The 14067-nt window shown below is 36.6% G+C and overlaps 2 pseudogenes; both read left to right on the top strand.

Annotated features, from left to right (window-relative positions):
* The first annotated feature begins 5268 nt into the window (after positions 1-5268).
* LOC143562805 (G-type lectin S-receptor-like serine/threonine-protein kinase SD2-5) lies at positions 5269-8153 on the top strand (annotated as a pseudogene).
* Positions 8154-9382: 1229 nt separating this feature from the next.
* LOC143562800 (L-type lectin-domain containing receptor kinase VII.1 pseudogene) lies at positions 9383-11357 on the top strand (annotated as a pseudogene).
* The last annotated feature ends 2710 nt before the right edge of the window (positions 11358-14067 follow it).

The raw sequence follows: 14067 nt of genomic DNA, 5'->3' as shown, positions 1-14067 counted from the left end.
CAATGTCGAAGAATACTACGAGCTTCATCACCAAAGATCCACGCCGCCACCAATTCACCTGTTCCGTAGCTTTTGCCAAAAACCAATTTCAAGTTCTATCCCCTCTTTTCCGCTCTCTCAATATATTATATATCTTTCTTGTGGTAGGGTTTTTAATAAACAAAACTTGAGCCCCACTCCAAACTCCACCAACAAGTTTAATTTCATAGGCCCAATTCTCTTTCTCTTTTTGTTTATTTGCTTAGCCTTGGAATCCATTTTCTCTTTTTATTTTCTTGTGGGCCCATCAACCATAAGCCCATTTGACATATTTCAACGAGCTCTCTTGCACCTTGTAAAAAATAAAACTCATAAGTAATTGGAGCATTGTTAATGTGGAATTTTATCTTTTAATAAGCATGTTAACATTAAACTCCGTAAAATATGTGACCATTTATTCCACCAGTTATTACTTTGATGCCATTGTGGTCTCAAGTTTAGCATAAATACTTTAATTTAGATCATTTAAAAATATAATCTTTAAAATCCAATTACGAGCCAAATAGAAATATATATTTAATAAAAACTGGCTCAAAATACTAGAAAATGTAGGAAATATCTATATAATAACATGTATATTTTAAACCATATCAATATGTGAGATGAACTAAGTAGCAATGAGTATGGCTAGAGTAGTATTTGATATTCCATTATCATACAGTTAGCCATGCCCAACTGAAGAAAGGAATAACAATTAACGGTGAATGTAATTGACTTCAGGTGAGTTTCTAGCCTCATTCTTGTTATATTTTCGGGGCTGTGTGCATACTCGATGTGATTAGTTAATACACTTATCCTAAGTGATAAGTGTATGCCATATATGTATTATGTGGAATGTATGTATGATTTCTTATTGGTACATGAACGATCTTCGGAATTGCATGTACTGCTAGGAAATGGTTGATGTTATATGTATGTTGCAAGATGAAAAATGATTGATGTATGTATGCGCGAAACTTACAATTATGTGTATAGAAAGTATATCAAAGAGGTATGGAAGAAAGGGTACCGGACCCTAATAATATCTGAGGATGAAGGGTACCGGACCCTAATAATATCCGAGGATGAAGGGTACCGGACCCTAATAATATCCGAGGATGAAGGGCGACCGGGCCCTAATAATATCCGAGGATGAATGGTGACTGGACCCTAATAATATCCGAGGATGTTATAGCGTAAGGTTAGTTATGTATGTGTATGAAAGATTGATGGACAGGTTAAGTATGTGATGCGTACCTATGGGCACGTATATGTGTATGTAAAGTAAGTTATGTGATTAACTAGAACTCAATCAGCGTAGCTGACTTTTAGTATGCACGCAGGCAAATAGGTTGAGGCCGCTCGCATGATTGAAGACACATGGCATGGAATCGAAGATATTGGCATCTCAAGAAAATGTCATGATGTTTTAAAAGACTATATTTTTAAATAATTTTGAATGTTTGTTAAGAAAAGATTCGACAGTTTTGTAATATGTTATGGTTGAAGTTATATTCCGCGTAAAGTTTTAATTAACTCTGATATTTAGAACTGTGTTTATGAGTAAATCCAACACCAAAGTAGGGCTACCGGTAACGGGGCCTTACAACAATACACATTATAAAGTGCATCAACCATGCCATTCAAGACATAGTTCCGGCACAAGAAATCCGAATGATTCCAAGCCTGACAGCTCATCCATTGCCTCTTCATCAACATGAGGAACAGTTTCAGTCAAGAACCTCGCGAGGTTCAAAGTGGTCAAATAAAAGAACATCTTTTGTTGCCACTGTTTGAAATTCACACCGGTGAACTTCTCCGGTTTCTCAGCATGAGACGTGACAGCACTCGGCAACGGAGCAACCAAACCGGTTGTGACAGCAACCGCGTTAGTCACGATGGCAGAAACATCAGCGCTCATGGGTTGGGATTCCATTCTGAAATGCAATACAAGAATAATAATCAGTAATTTGTTTAAGTTTGTTGGAAAACTTGTATTATAAATTCAGAAAATTAAACGAAAGTAAACGAAACAGTAAACCGGGCTTGTGTTTAACACAATTCCCTTAAACAGATTCTCGGTCTGTTCCCAGGATACTCCGGTTCGAAACAGAACCGGTGCTCTGCCGGACTCGGACACTTGTCTGAAATGCAATCGGAAATAATACTGCTGATAGAGAAGTAGAAGAAGTGTGTTTGATTTGGTGTGTCTACAAATGAAGAATGGTCATGGTATTTATAACCAAAACTCATAACCAGATAATTAATTCTGATTTATGGCCATTAACCACTATTAAAGAATAATAATATTCTTATAATGACCATTAGTGCATAATAGAAAACTGAATAATAATAATCATAAACATTATGATCATTAATGGTATTGACCAGACCAACCGATTTGAATTTCAAAAACGAATTCAAAAAATCGTCTCACGCAGGCACGCACGAGTTTGATGGATTTCTAGTCCAGAAACCCAAATTTGCCCCCCCCCCCCTCCCCTGCGCGCGCGTAGGACTTGTGGTAAAACATGTCATAAAGAATCCAAATGGGTGTAAGATCACTACCTTATAAACCATTCAATATTTTGTTCCCAAACCGATGTGGGACAACCTTTACCACTTCCACTACTTCCTTCATTCACACACTTAAAACTTACAACAGAAGTTAGAACCACGGGTCAAGTTTATCCTTATATTAATTAATAAAAAAATTTCTTTTAATATCTAATTAATATAAATAGCATTGACTTGACTTGTTTTGTTGAAGACTTAATACCATATTGGGCATTATCAAAATACTACTATGAATCATGCACTCTTTATAAGTTCTTTAAAATGAATCATATCCTATAGCAAATCTTTCCACTAAGGGTTACTGGTTTCTTTAGTGTTCATCTAGTCATGAGAGCATTAAGGATTTCAAGTTTCTTCTTTACCATTTTTTGGACGGCAATCAATGTTGTGCAATTCAATCCATCGGGTTCATTTTGATTAATAGTTGGCACATCAATGATATAAAAAATCAATCAGTTCAACTAGCTGACACTAGAAACTAGGGGTGTATTTGTTAACCGTACCCGCCGAAATGACTCGGCGTGACCCAAAACCCTATTAAACCGCACCCAAACTACCTCACCCGAATAAGCATTAAACCCGTATACCCTTTCTAAGTATATTGGGTCAGTCTTCAGTTTGATTTTTAATAGCGGGGCTAACCCGATTAACCTGAATATCTTAAATATTACAATCCTGAAACCCGAATAACGTACCGTTACTTCTTGGGTCAATTTTCTTAAAGGCTTTGTAAGTGGTATTTTATTCATCTAATTTGACACATTTGGGAGTTTTTGAGTTATAACTTGTTTTTAGGATATGTCATATTCTGGCTTCTAATAAGGAAAAAAAATGGTTCGTTTGGTGTATCACAGTTAACAACATAAAACCACCGCTACCCAATCTTTTATATCAGTCAAATCACATAAAGCCATAAAAATCCAGTCATAAACAAAAAATATTCGTTTAGAATTGTTCTCTTGGGAGAACATTGGCACTTACTCCGTGTTTCTCAAAAATGTTATCGCAAGAAATGTTACCATTTAGAAGAGACATTAATGGATCCAGATGGTGTGTTTATTACCATTCAACCTCAGGTCATTTGGTCGGCCAATCGAGTTTTTTCTGGGCAGGAAAAGTGCAATACTGAATCTCCATGCAGCCAGAGAATTAGTCTTAACACCATAGAAGCACAATTGTTGGATATCTAGCGTTTCGATCATCAAAAAATTGGACTGATCGAAGGTCTATATTGTCTTTCTTTTATGGTTACGGATAAAGAGTGGTCCGTTTAACCCGGCCACCTTAAGTCTACTACTCTACTATAGCAACTTGGTTCTCGACAAAAATATAAATAATGGTAAACTACACTGATGGTCTCTTGAAACTCCTCACTATTTGGCCACTCGTAACATGTTTGGTTCTTTTCACCAACTAACATTGAAACTTCTGCCAAACTCATATAGAGTGACTATTTTACCCTTATTTGAAAAAAAATTAAAAACTATAACTGAAAAAACCAAATTTTGTTGAACCCAATAGGACCAAACCTGTGAACAAGAAGAGTGCCATCAGACATTTATTGCCAACTCCAATCTAATTTTTTATCCAAATTTAAAGTAAATGCAAACAATAATTAGTGTATGTGGACATAAATGAAATCATCCAAATTCGTTGATAAAGTCAACATGTTCAATTCTCCGTCTAAAATTCTTATAATTGAGATTCATTAATGTTAAACCAAAATGACTACGTCTGAGCAAAAATATAAAAAAAAAAATTTTAATAAATAAATTATCCAAATATAACGATAAAGTTGGATTACAACTTGACTAGAAATGTTTAGATACATGGTTTTTTCACTCACTTTAAAGAAAGCAAACAATAAACATCAATCTACAATTAAGCAGAGATAAAGTACCAAATCCAAACAGTCAGAAAAATGAAAGCCTTAGGATCAATTAAATAAAACGATAATATGTAAATAACAAAAATTATGATGAAAGAATCTGTATTATGAACTTTGTATTGAAAACTGATGATTACAACTGTGGTGGCCGGAGGTATTTATACCCTCGACGGTTACGCCGGCAATGGTTGTGACGTTTCACAACGCATCGGTTTATTTCCATCTAATCACAACGTTTACACAAACCATTAATTACACATTGCACCCTAACTACACTAACAGAACTTTCTAACATAGTTTATCTATTCTATAATAAACCAACGAAATATTAACGAAACTTTCCAAGCCTCCAACTGGTGTGGTTGAAATGGTCCAACACGGTAGCTGTAGAGAGTCAACTATAGTATTAACTTGACTCATTGAGGACTAATAACAGATTAAATCATTTGAACCCTGGATTCTACATAGGTCTTCGGTGTTCATCAGTCATGATGATTTACGGTTTCTTCTTTGCCTTTTTTCTAGTTCTCATGTTTTCTTGTTACTCAACCACTGCTCAATTGTATCCCACAGCAAATCTTTCCACTACATGGAGCGCCAGTTACTCCGACAACTACTCACCCATACCAGTGCTTCTTAGAAAAACTAATGATGTTCAATTCATGTGTGGCTTCTACAGTGAAAGGTACAGTACCTCTTACATCTTTGGCATATTCTTCATGGACCATGAGGTCGTTTGGTCAGCCAACCATCACTCTCCGATCTGGAGAGATGTGAAACTGAATTTCACAGCGGGAGGAGACTTGGAGCTAAAGGATGGAGACGGACTCATAATATGGACCACCAACACTGCAGGAAAATCTGTTGTTGGCATGAACCTAACTGATACCGGAAATCTGGTGTTGTTCGATCACCAAAACTCGGTAGTTTGGCAATCTTTTGATTACCCAGCAGACTGTTGGTTACCTGGCCAAAAGCTGATTACAGGTCAAAACTGAAAACTATTATTGTTTCTTCAAAAAATTATACGAGGGATAAAGTTACGTATTATGTACAAGTCACGGATAGAGGTTTTGTCGCATATGTTGAATCAAACCCACCTCAAGCCTATTTCAGTAGGTTTGTCAATCTACATGGAAATGACACAAATAAAGGAAGAAGATACATTAGTTTCTTGAATGGGAGTTTGTCATTATTCATGTATTCTTCTGAGCCATTTGTTTCTGTCGTTGATATTGACATACCTCAAATATCGTCAACTCAGTATATGAAGTTGATGCCAGATGGTCATCTGAAAGTGTTTGAATGGCAGTTAGAACAGTGGGTAGTGGTAGCTGATCTTCTTACGGACTTTGATGAAGGAGAGTGTGGTTATCCTTTGACTTGTGGAAGAAATTCCATCTGCTCAGTTGATCAACAATGTAGTTGTCCCCTAAAAGAATACTTTATACCAGTACATGATCGCCGACCCAACCTTGGATGCTCTGAAATCACTCCTCTCTCGTGTAATTCTACAAAACAACAACATCTTATCAAACTCAAGAACATCAAGTACTTAAACTCTATTGCAGACATGGAAGGCGTGAATATGGAGACATGCAAACAAGCGTGTCTAAACAATTGTTCATGCAAAGCAGTTTTTTTCCAGCATCATTTAAGTTCTCCAAATGGAGATTGCTTTTTACCTTCAGAGATATTTACAATGAATACTTTTGTTCCACTTAATGTTTCAGCTGAGTTTTTAGCTCATGTTTCAGCTGAGTTTTCCGCTCATTTTTCTTATGTTTCAGCTTTCATAAAAGTTCAGAATGTAACATCACCTCCTTTGTCTCCTAAAGGTGCAACAGTTTCAGGTTCTACGGGTCATCCGTCTCCTCAAGTTGCAAGAGTTGTAGTCTCTACGATTGGAAGTTTTGTGCTTTTGCTTGTTATGGTCATAGGTTGTATCACGTACGTAATCCACAAACGACAAAGAGATGCTGAAATGGAGGAAGAGTATTTCGATCTAGTTCCAGGAATGCCGACTCGGTTTTCTTATGAAGAATTGAGAATCACAACAGAGAGTTTCAGTAAAAAGCTAGGCCAAGGAGGATTTGGATCGGTTTTCGAAGGCACTCTAGGAGATGGCACCAAGATTGCAGTAAAATGTCTTGAAGGCCTTTCACATATTAAAAATCATTCCTAGCCGAGGTTCAATCTATTGGCAGCATTCACCATGTGAACCTGGTTAGACTTAGAGGATTCTGTACATGGAAGTCACAAAGATTTCTCGTGTATGATTTCATGAGTAACGGGTCATTAGATAGGTGGATTTATCATGGAGTCCGGGAACAAATACTTGAATGGGAATGTAGAAAGAAAATCATTCTTGATATAGCCAAAGGTTTAGCATATCTCCACGAAGATTGTAGGCAAAAAATTGTGCATCTTGATATCAAACCTCAAAACATACTCCTAGACAACGAGTTCAATGCCAAGGTATCCGATTTTGGGTTATCTACGCTTATTGGCAAAAGTCAAACTGAAGTGATGAGTACCATTAAAGGCACACCTGGCTATATCGCTCCTGAGTGGCGGACCTCAATTATCACTGAAAAGATGGATGTTTATAGCTTTGGGATCGTTCTCCTAGAGATCTTATGTGGTAGGAAAATTTTTGATAGGTCTCAACCAGAAGAAGAAAGCTGGTACTTGCTCTCTGTCTTTCAGGAATGCTGGGAACAAGGAACATTGTTAGATATGGTTGACGAGCACAGTGAAGATATGCAGGAACACAATACAGAAGTAGTGGAGATGATGAAAGTGGCTTCATGGTGTTTACAAACAAACTTTAAGAGAAGGCCATCAATGTCGTCGGTGGTTAAGGTGTTGGAAGGAGGAATGAATGTTGAATCGAACTTGGATTATAACTTCACAGATCCAGGACTGCAAAAAAACAATAGTCAAGAGAAAGAGTTAACACCATTGCTACCTTCTATCTGGGCCAAGGTGAGTGGATCATTTCTATTCTTCTGTATTTTGTTTCTAGACGAATTGGTCTTCTTCGACTTTATACAAAATAAAATTGATTTAACGCTTGTAATATATTATTTTTGTTGTGAGCATATATTAAAATGTTTGTAATGTATTCAAATAATTATGGTTTTAGCTGCTTATACTATGTCACTTTCCTGCATTCTCCTTCACCAGTAATGATTAGCTCTTTGTGTATCAAGCGACTCAAGCATTAAATCCATCCTCTTCGGAGGAAAAAAGGAACCACATGTGGCATTGGCTTCTATAGTAGAACATGTCCCTTTTTTACCTTTTTGTTAACTTCCTTGTTCAAATCGATGGTGTGTTTTTACCATTCAATCTCGAGTTGTTTGCTCAGCCAACCAAGACTATTTGGTCCAGCAGGGTAGAATACTGAATCTCGCTGCAGCCAACAAAGAAATAGGTTCATTTGGATAAAGGAAATTTCTTATGATCCATTTGGGTCTATAAAAAGTATATAACAGGTCAATTTGTTTACTTGATCAATATATACAATTTGTTAAACTAGGTAACAAAAAGAATCATAGATAGGTGGCTTCGTCATTTTCTAGTTTCTACAGCACGCCTTAAACAAGTGGTGGTTCTTTCATACAATCCAAAGTGGCTGGAAGAATCTTTGGATTGGCTGGTTTGAGTCCCTTTTTCAATCACCAGTTCAGAAGACCAAGTTCATTAAGATGTTTTTTTTCATATCAGGAGATCAAACAATCATGAATTTATATTCGAGTATGTATTTATATTTAGTTAGGGGACTAATGATATAGGTTAAGAGTAACTTTTATTATATATGTCTATTCACGGCTTAATACTTAGTAAGGGTGCCCCTATATGTTTGATTAGTTTTCTAACCTGTTTCAAAAGAATGTAAGATAAAGTTCCGTTGGTTATGTCTAACTCACGAAATTGGAAAGCATTCAGTTGTTTTGAACAAAAGCAATGAGTCTCTCCTTGTATCTCTTAATTTCCCCATTTTACTTGTATTTTATTATATAGATTCATTTACATCCTATTGTTTTCCTATAGAAAGATAACTTGATCTAAGTTTTATTTCTATTTAAGGCTTCCATTTCTTGATTCATAGTGTTTAGCCATTAATCTATAGATGGTTCAAAATAAGTTTTCGGTTACTGAAACAACAAATGTTATATGATTAATTAGAGTAACTAGCAGATTTTTCTATCTCATATTCCGTCACCATATAGTCTGTATTTTTTTGGGATAATTACTACCCATACATGACTTATCATTAAAAAACAACAATTATCTTATTCATGTTTATCAACATGTTGCATTCAATAAAAAAATATATATATACTAATCATGACATGTTAAAAATCAAATTGCTACGTGAACGAAAATAGGTAAAATATGATACGGACCAATGACCGAAGCCCACAGTATTTGTGGACTAATATTGAGCCCATGCATGGAGATCACCTCCTTAGCTTTTGGAACAACTAGCTGCATATTTAATTTTTGTAATCTCTTTAGCAAAACTTTAAAAATCAAATTATCTTTCAGTTCTTATTACTCTTACAGTTTAGTATTTTAATCCTCGTAGGAGATCGCGAATCTCAACTTTGGAAAGAGATCGATGTGTAGGGTCGCCTTTAATTATGCCCTTATGCTATTGGGTTAATTACCCCATATAGCTGGTCTTTTATTAGTTTTCCGTTAAAATAACGACTGAGCCAATCCATACGATCATAAAGTGGGGACAATAACAAGTTAACTAAGTTGGTCAAACCAAAAAAAATCTAAAAAGAAATTGTCAAATTATGACACACTTAATACTCTCCACTACAACCTTTCGTTTACTGGTCCACCATTTTCATTGCATGTGTGTCTGTTTCCGCTTCTGCCATGATCATGAACAACGAACACACATTTCTTTATCTTCTCCTTCTCCTCTTCTCCTTCCTGCTCCATTCACCACCGTCTTCCGCCATGGATTTTGTCTTCAACTCCTTCGACTCCACCTCCTTATCACTCCATGGCACCGCCACCATCCAATCAAACATCCTCACCCTCACTAATTCTACTCCTGGTCAAATTGGGCGAGCTCTTTACCCATACAAGATCCCCATGAGAAATGCCCCATCGCTCCTCTCGTTCTCCACCTCCTTCATCTTCGCCATGGTACCCACAGAAAACGTTCTTCCTGGGCATGGGTTTGTGTTTCTATTTACACCCGTCACTGGGATTAATAACACAAACTCAGCTCAATATCTTGGTCTGTTTAACAGAATGACTGATGCTAACTCAAGCAATCATGTGTTTGGTGTTGAGTTTGATGTGTTTAGGAACGAAGAGTTTCAAGATATTAATGATAATCATATTGGGATCGATGTGAATTCCTTAACATCTGTCATTTCAAGTAAACCTGTGTATTATCCAGATGATGGTGGGGGTGTTACAACACGATGGTAGAAATTATCAAGTTTGGATCAAGTATAAGGATTTTAAGATTGATATGACTATGGCTCCTGTGGGTACAAAAAAGCCCACCTCGTGTATCCTTTGCGAGGTCGGGCTAAATCTTTCTGATGTTTTTGAAGATGAAATGTATGTGGGCTTTACTGCTGCTACAGGGCAATTAACTCAAAGTCACAAAATTTTAAGTTGGAGCTTTACCGACACAGAGAATGAATTGTTGACTGAAAACCTGATTACAGAAGGGCTACCTTCTTTTGTGCTTCCTGCTGAGCCTAACAATCGGTCAACCGGGTTAACTGTTGGTTTAGCATTTGTGGTTTTCTTTGTTGTGGTTAGTTGTGGTGTGTTGGGTTTTATTCGGATTAAGAATAAGAGGAGATTAGCAAAAGAGTGTGTAGAGGAAGAGGATCTGGATCAAATGCCCGGAATGCCAACTCGGTTTTCTTATGAAGAGTTTATCGCCACCGAGAATTTTAGTAAAAAGCTTGGTGAAGGAGGATTTGGATCGGTTTTTGAAGGGAGTCTCAAAGATGGCTCCAAGATTGCAGTAAAATGCCTCGAAGGCCTTTCACATATTAAGAAATCATTCTTAGCAGAGGTCCAATCCATTGGCAGCATTCATCATGTGAATCTAGTCAGACTTAGAGGATTTTGTACATGGAAATCAAAAAGATTTCTAGTGTATGATTTCATGAGTAACGGATCATTAGATAGGTGGATCTATCATGGAAATTCAGAACGCATACTTGAATGGAAATGGAGGAAGAAAATCATTCTTGATATAGCCAAAGGTTTAGCATATCTCCATGAAGATTGTAGGCATAAAATTATCCACCTTGATATTAAACCTCAAAACATACTCCTAGAACATGATTTCAATGCCAAAGTATCTGATTTTGGGCTGGCTAAGCTCATGGATAGAGATCAAAGCCAAGTGATGACTACGATGAGAGGAACCCCAGGGTATCTAGCTCCAAAATGGTTGAGCTCGATTATTACAGAAAAGGTGGATGTGTACAGATTTGGAATCATTCTATTAGAGATATTGTGTAGAAGAAAGAACTTTGACCGATCTCAGCCAGAAGAAAGCTGGCACTTACTTCATGTTTTTCAGAAATGTTGGGAGCAAGAAACATTGCTAGATATGATTGACATGAATAGTGAAGATACGCAAATGAATGGTACAGAAGTTTTGGAGACAATGAAGATTGCTTCATGGTGTTTACAGACGGATTATACCCGAAGGCCTTCAATGTCATCGGTGGTTAAGGTGTTACAAGGAAGAATGGACATTGAAATAAACCTGGATTATAACTTCACAGGTCCAAGACTACAAAGAAACAACAACCTGGCAAAAGATTTAACACCATTGTTGGCTTCTGTTCTATCTGGTCCAAGGTAAATAAGTAGGTTTAAAGGTTCCTGTGAAACATTTTTATGCTTCTGCATTTTGTTTGAAGCTAACATCGTTCTTCATTGACTTCTTTCGATCTAAATTAAATTTATGTTTGTACTATATTAATTTTGTTGTGAGTACCGACTAAATGGTTGTAATAACTTCAAATTATTATGGTTTTAGCTACTTATGATTGCACTATATTAAATATATACTATGTGATTATTCTGCATCCTGTTTCTACATGAGCATCTGCAGCTGAAGATGGGCCAGTTTGTCACTTGTATATTAACTATGTGTGCAGACTTAAACATAGTCATGCTACAATTTGGTTCGTATTACATAAGGAACATTCAAGAAAAACGACCAAAATGTCCGAAATCGGACTTGCAGCAAACAGAGAACTACAAATGAATTAGGTTCGGACTCCAGCACGGGCACACGTCACATAGCGGACCCAGTCTCTCAACGGGTGGGTTGGCTTGAGGATTTTGGACCATTGAAATAGTGGATGATGGACCACTTAAAATAACTGTTTTTGGGCCACATTTTAAAGATAAATGATTTGTTAATGTAAAACAAGTATTGTTCGAAAAACTCTGAAAGCTAGATATTATGCATGAAAACTCTATCAATTATTTATGTATATGACAACCACATATAAAAGATTGCATATTTTTATTATTAACACTTAGTTAATAAAATAAGGCACACTGCTTAGATTTTGTGATCACTATTTTGGGTTATAATTTGGATGATTATCATGGATAAGCGGTAAACTAGCCAAAAATATACTTTTGGAAAATATGTTACGTATCTTTTATGTAAGAATCTTAAATCCTAGTCTTAAATATATATAAGCGAAACTTTTAAAAGCTCTCTGGTTGCTCCATACATTCTCTCAAGTAATCAGATTTCTTTATTTGTAAATGGAGGTTTCTCATGCATTTGACCCGATTTCGCGTATATGGGTCTCACCAAACCCATATAGCCCTTGTAAGACCTAAATCGACCACGAATGGATTTTTCACTTGATAATAGTTCGAGACGGGTGCGGTAAATCAAACGACCGAACATGAATAATATAAAGATAAGATATAAATAAACGATCTCGTTGTCGGTTAAAAGATTTGATATATTGATAAAGACACCCAAGGTGAGCTCCCCTTGAGTGGATGATTTACACCATTGAAACACACACATACAATAATACATAAGGCCCTATATATAGTAAAAGCTATTCCTTCTAGAAGCCTCATCCATATTGAAACTAAACTCACATCCCAAAGCTCTAGTTTCGTGTCCGGTATTCACGTCGGCTTTAATTATTAACTTGAAGATGAAATATATAATGGGTTTCGTAATTTGATATCGTTAGTCATAACATTTGGCCTTACGATCAGCCCCTTGACTTATGATATCAAAAACTTTGTTGAATCGTGTCTCACATCTTCACGAATTAATCCGATAAAGCCAAAGCCTCTTCAATCACCCCTTAAAGGACTGATCCACCTAAGTCATTCATGAAGGAGTTATCACTTCTTTATCCATCTCGGTTCTTTAAGCAGTATAGGTTCATAAGAACTACCCGAGACAACGATCATATAACAAAGCTTATTATTTCCCATTTAAGCACCTTCGAAATAATACGGAAATAATACGCTTTGAACACGAGCCAACGACGACGAAAAACCCAAACGCATTTGACTTTCTTCAATAACACCGAACAATAATTATTTGTTTGGATCAGGCCCGAAATAAAACAAATCTGCTCCACAATCAAGCCCAATTATCCAGCCCATTAAATATTGTGAGGCCCCGTTACCGTTAGCCCTACTTTGGTGTTGCATTTACTCATAAACGCAGTTCTAAATATCATAGTTAATTAAAACTTTACGTGAAATATAACTTCAACCATAACATATTACAAAACTGTCGAATTTTGTCTTAGCAAACATTCAAATTTATTTAAATATAAAACATAGTCTTTTAAAACATCATGACATTTTCTTCGAGATGCCAGTATCTTCGATTCCATGCCATGTGTCTTCAATCATGCGAGATGCCTCAGCCTATTTTCCTGCGTGCATACTAAAAGTCAGCTTCGCTGAGTGAGTTCTAGTTAATCACATAACTTACTTTACATACACATACACGTGCCCATAGGTACGCATTACATACTTAACCTGTCCATCAATCTTTCATACACATACATAACTAACCTTACGTTATAAAGAGCATTCTCCCTACATACCTCAGATATTATTAGGGTCCGGTACCCTCCATCCTCGGATATTATTAGGGTCCGGTCACCCTTCATCCTCGGATATTTTTAGGGTCCGGTCACCTTTCATCCTCGGATATTATTAGGGTCCGGTACCCTCCATCCTCGGATATTATTAGGGTCCGGTACCCTTTCTTCCATACCTCTTTAACATACTTTCTATATACATAATTGTAAGTTTCGCACGTACTTACATCATTCATTCTTCATCTTACAACATACATATAGCATCAACCATTTCATGGCAGTACATGCAATTCCGAAGATCACCCTTCATCCTCGGATATTATTAGGGCCCGGTCGCCCTTCATCCTCGGATATTATTAGGGTCCGGTACCCTTCATCCTCGGATATTATTAGGGTCCGGTACCCTTTCTTCCATACCTCTTTAACATACTTTCTATACACATAATCGTAAGTTTCGCGTATACA

The sequence above is a fragment of the Bidens hawaiensis genome, unplaced genomic scaffold (genome assembly GCF_021521415.1).
Source record: "Bidens hawaiensis isolate Kalapana, Puna unplaced genomic scaffold, B.hawaiensis_p1.1 tig00021170_1, whole genome shotgun sequence".
Lineage (NCBI taxonomy): Eukaryota > Viridiplantae > Streptophyta > Magnoliopsida > Asterales > Asteraceae > Bidens > Bidens hawaiensis.
Note: the sequence above shows the minus strand (reverse complement) of the source record. Positions and strands in the feature narration are given on the sequence as shown.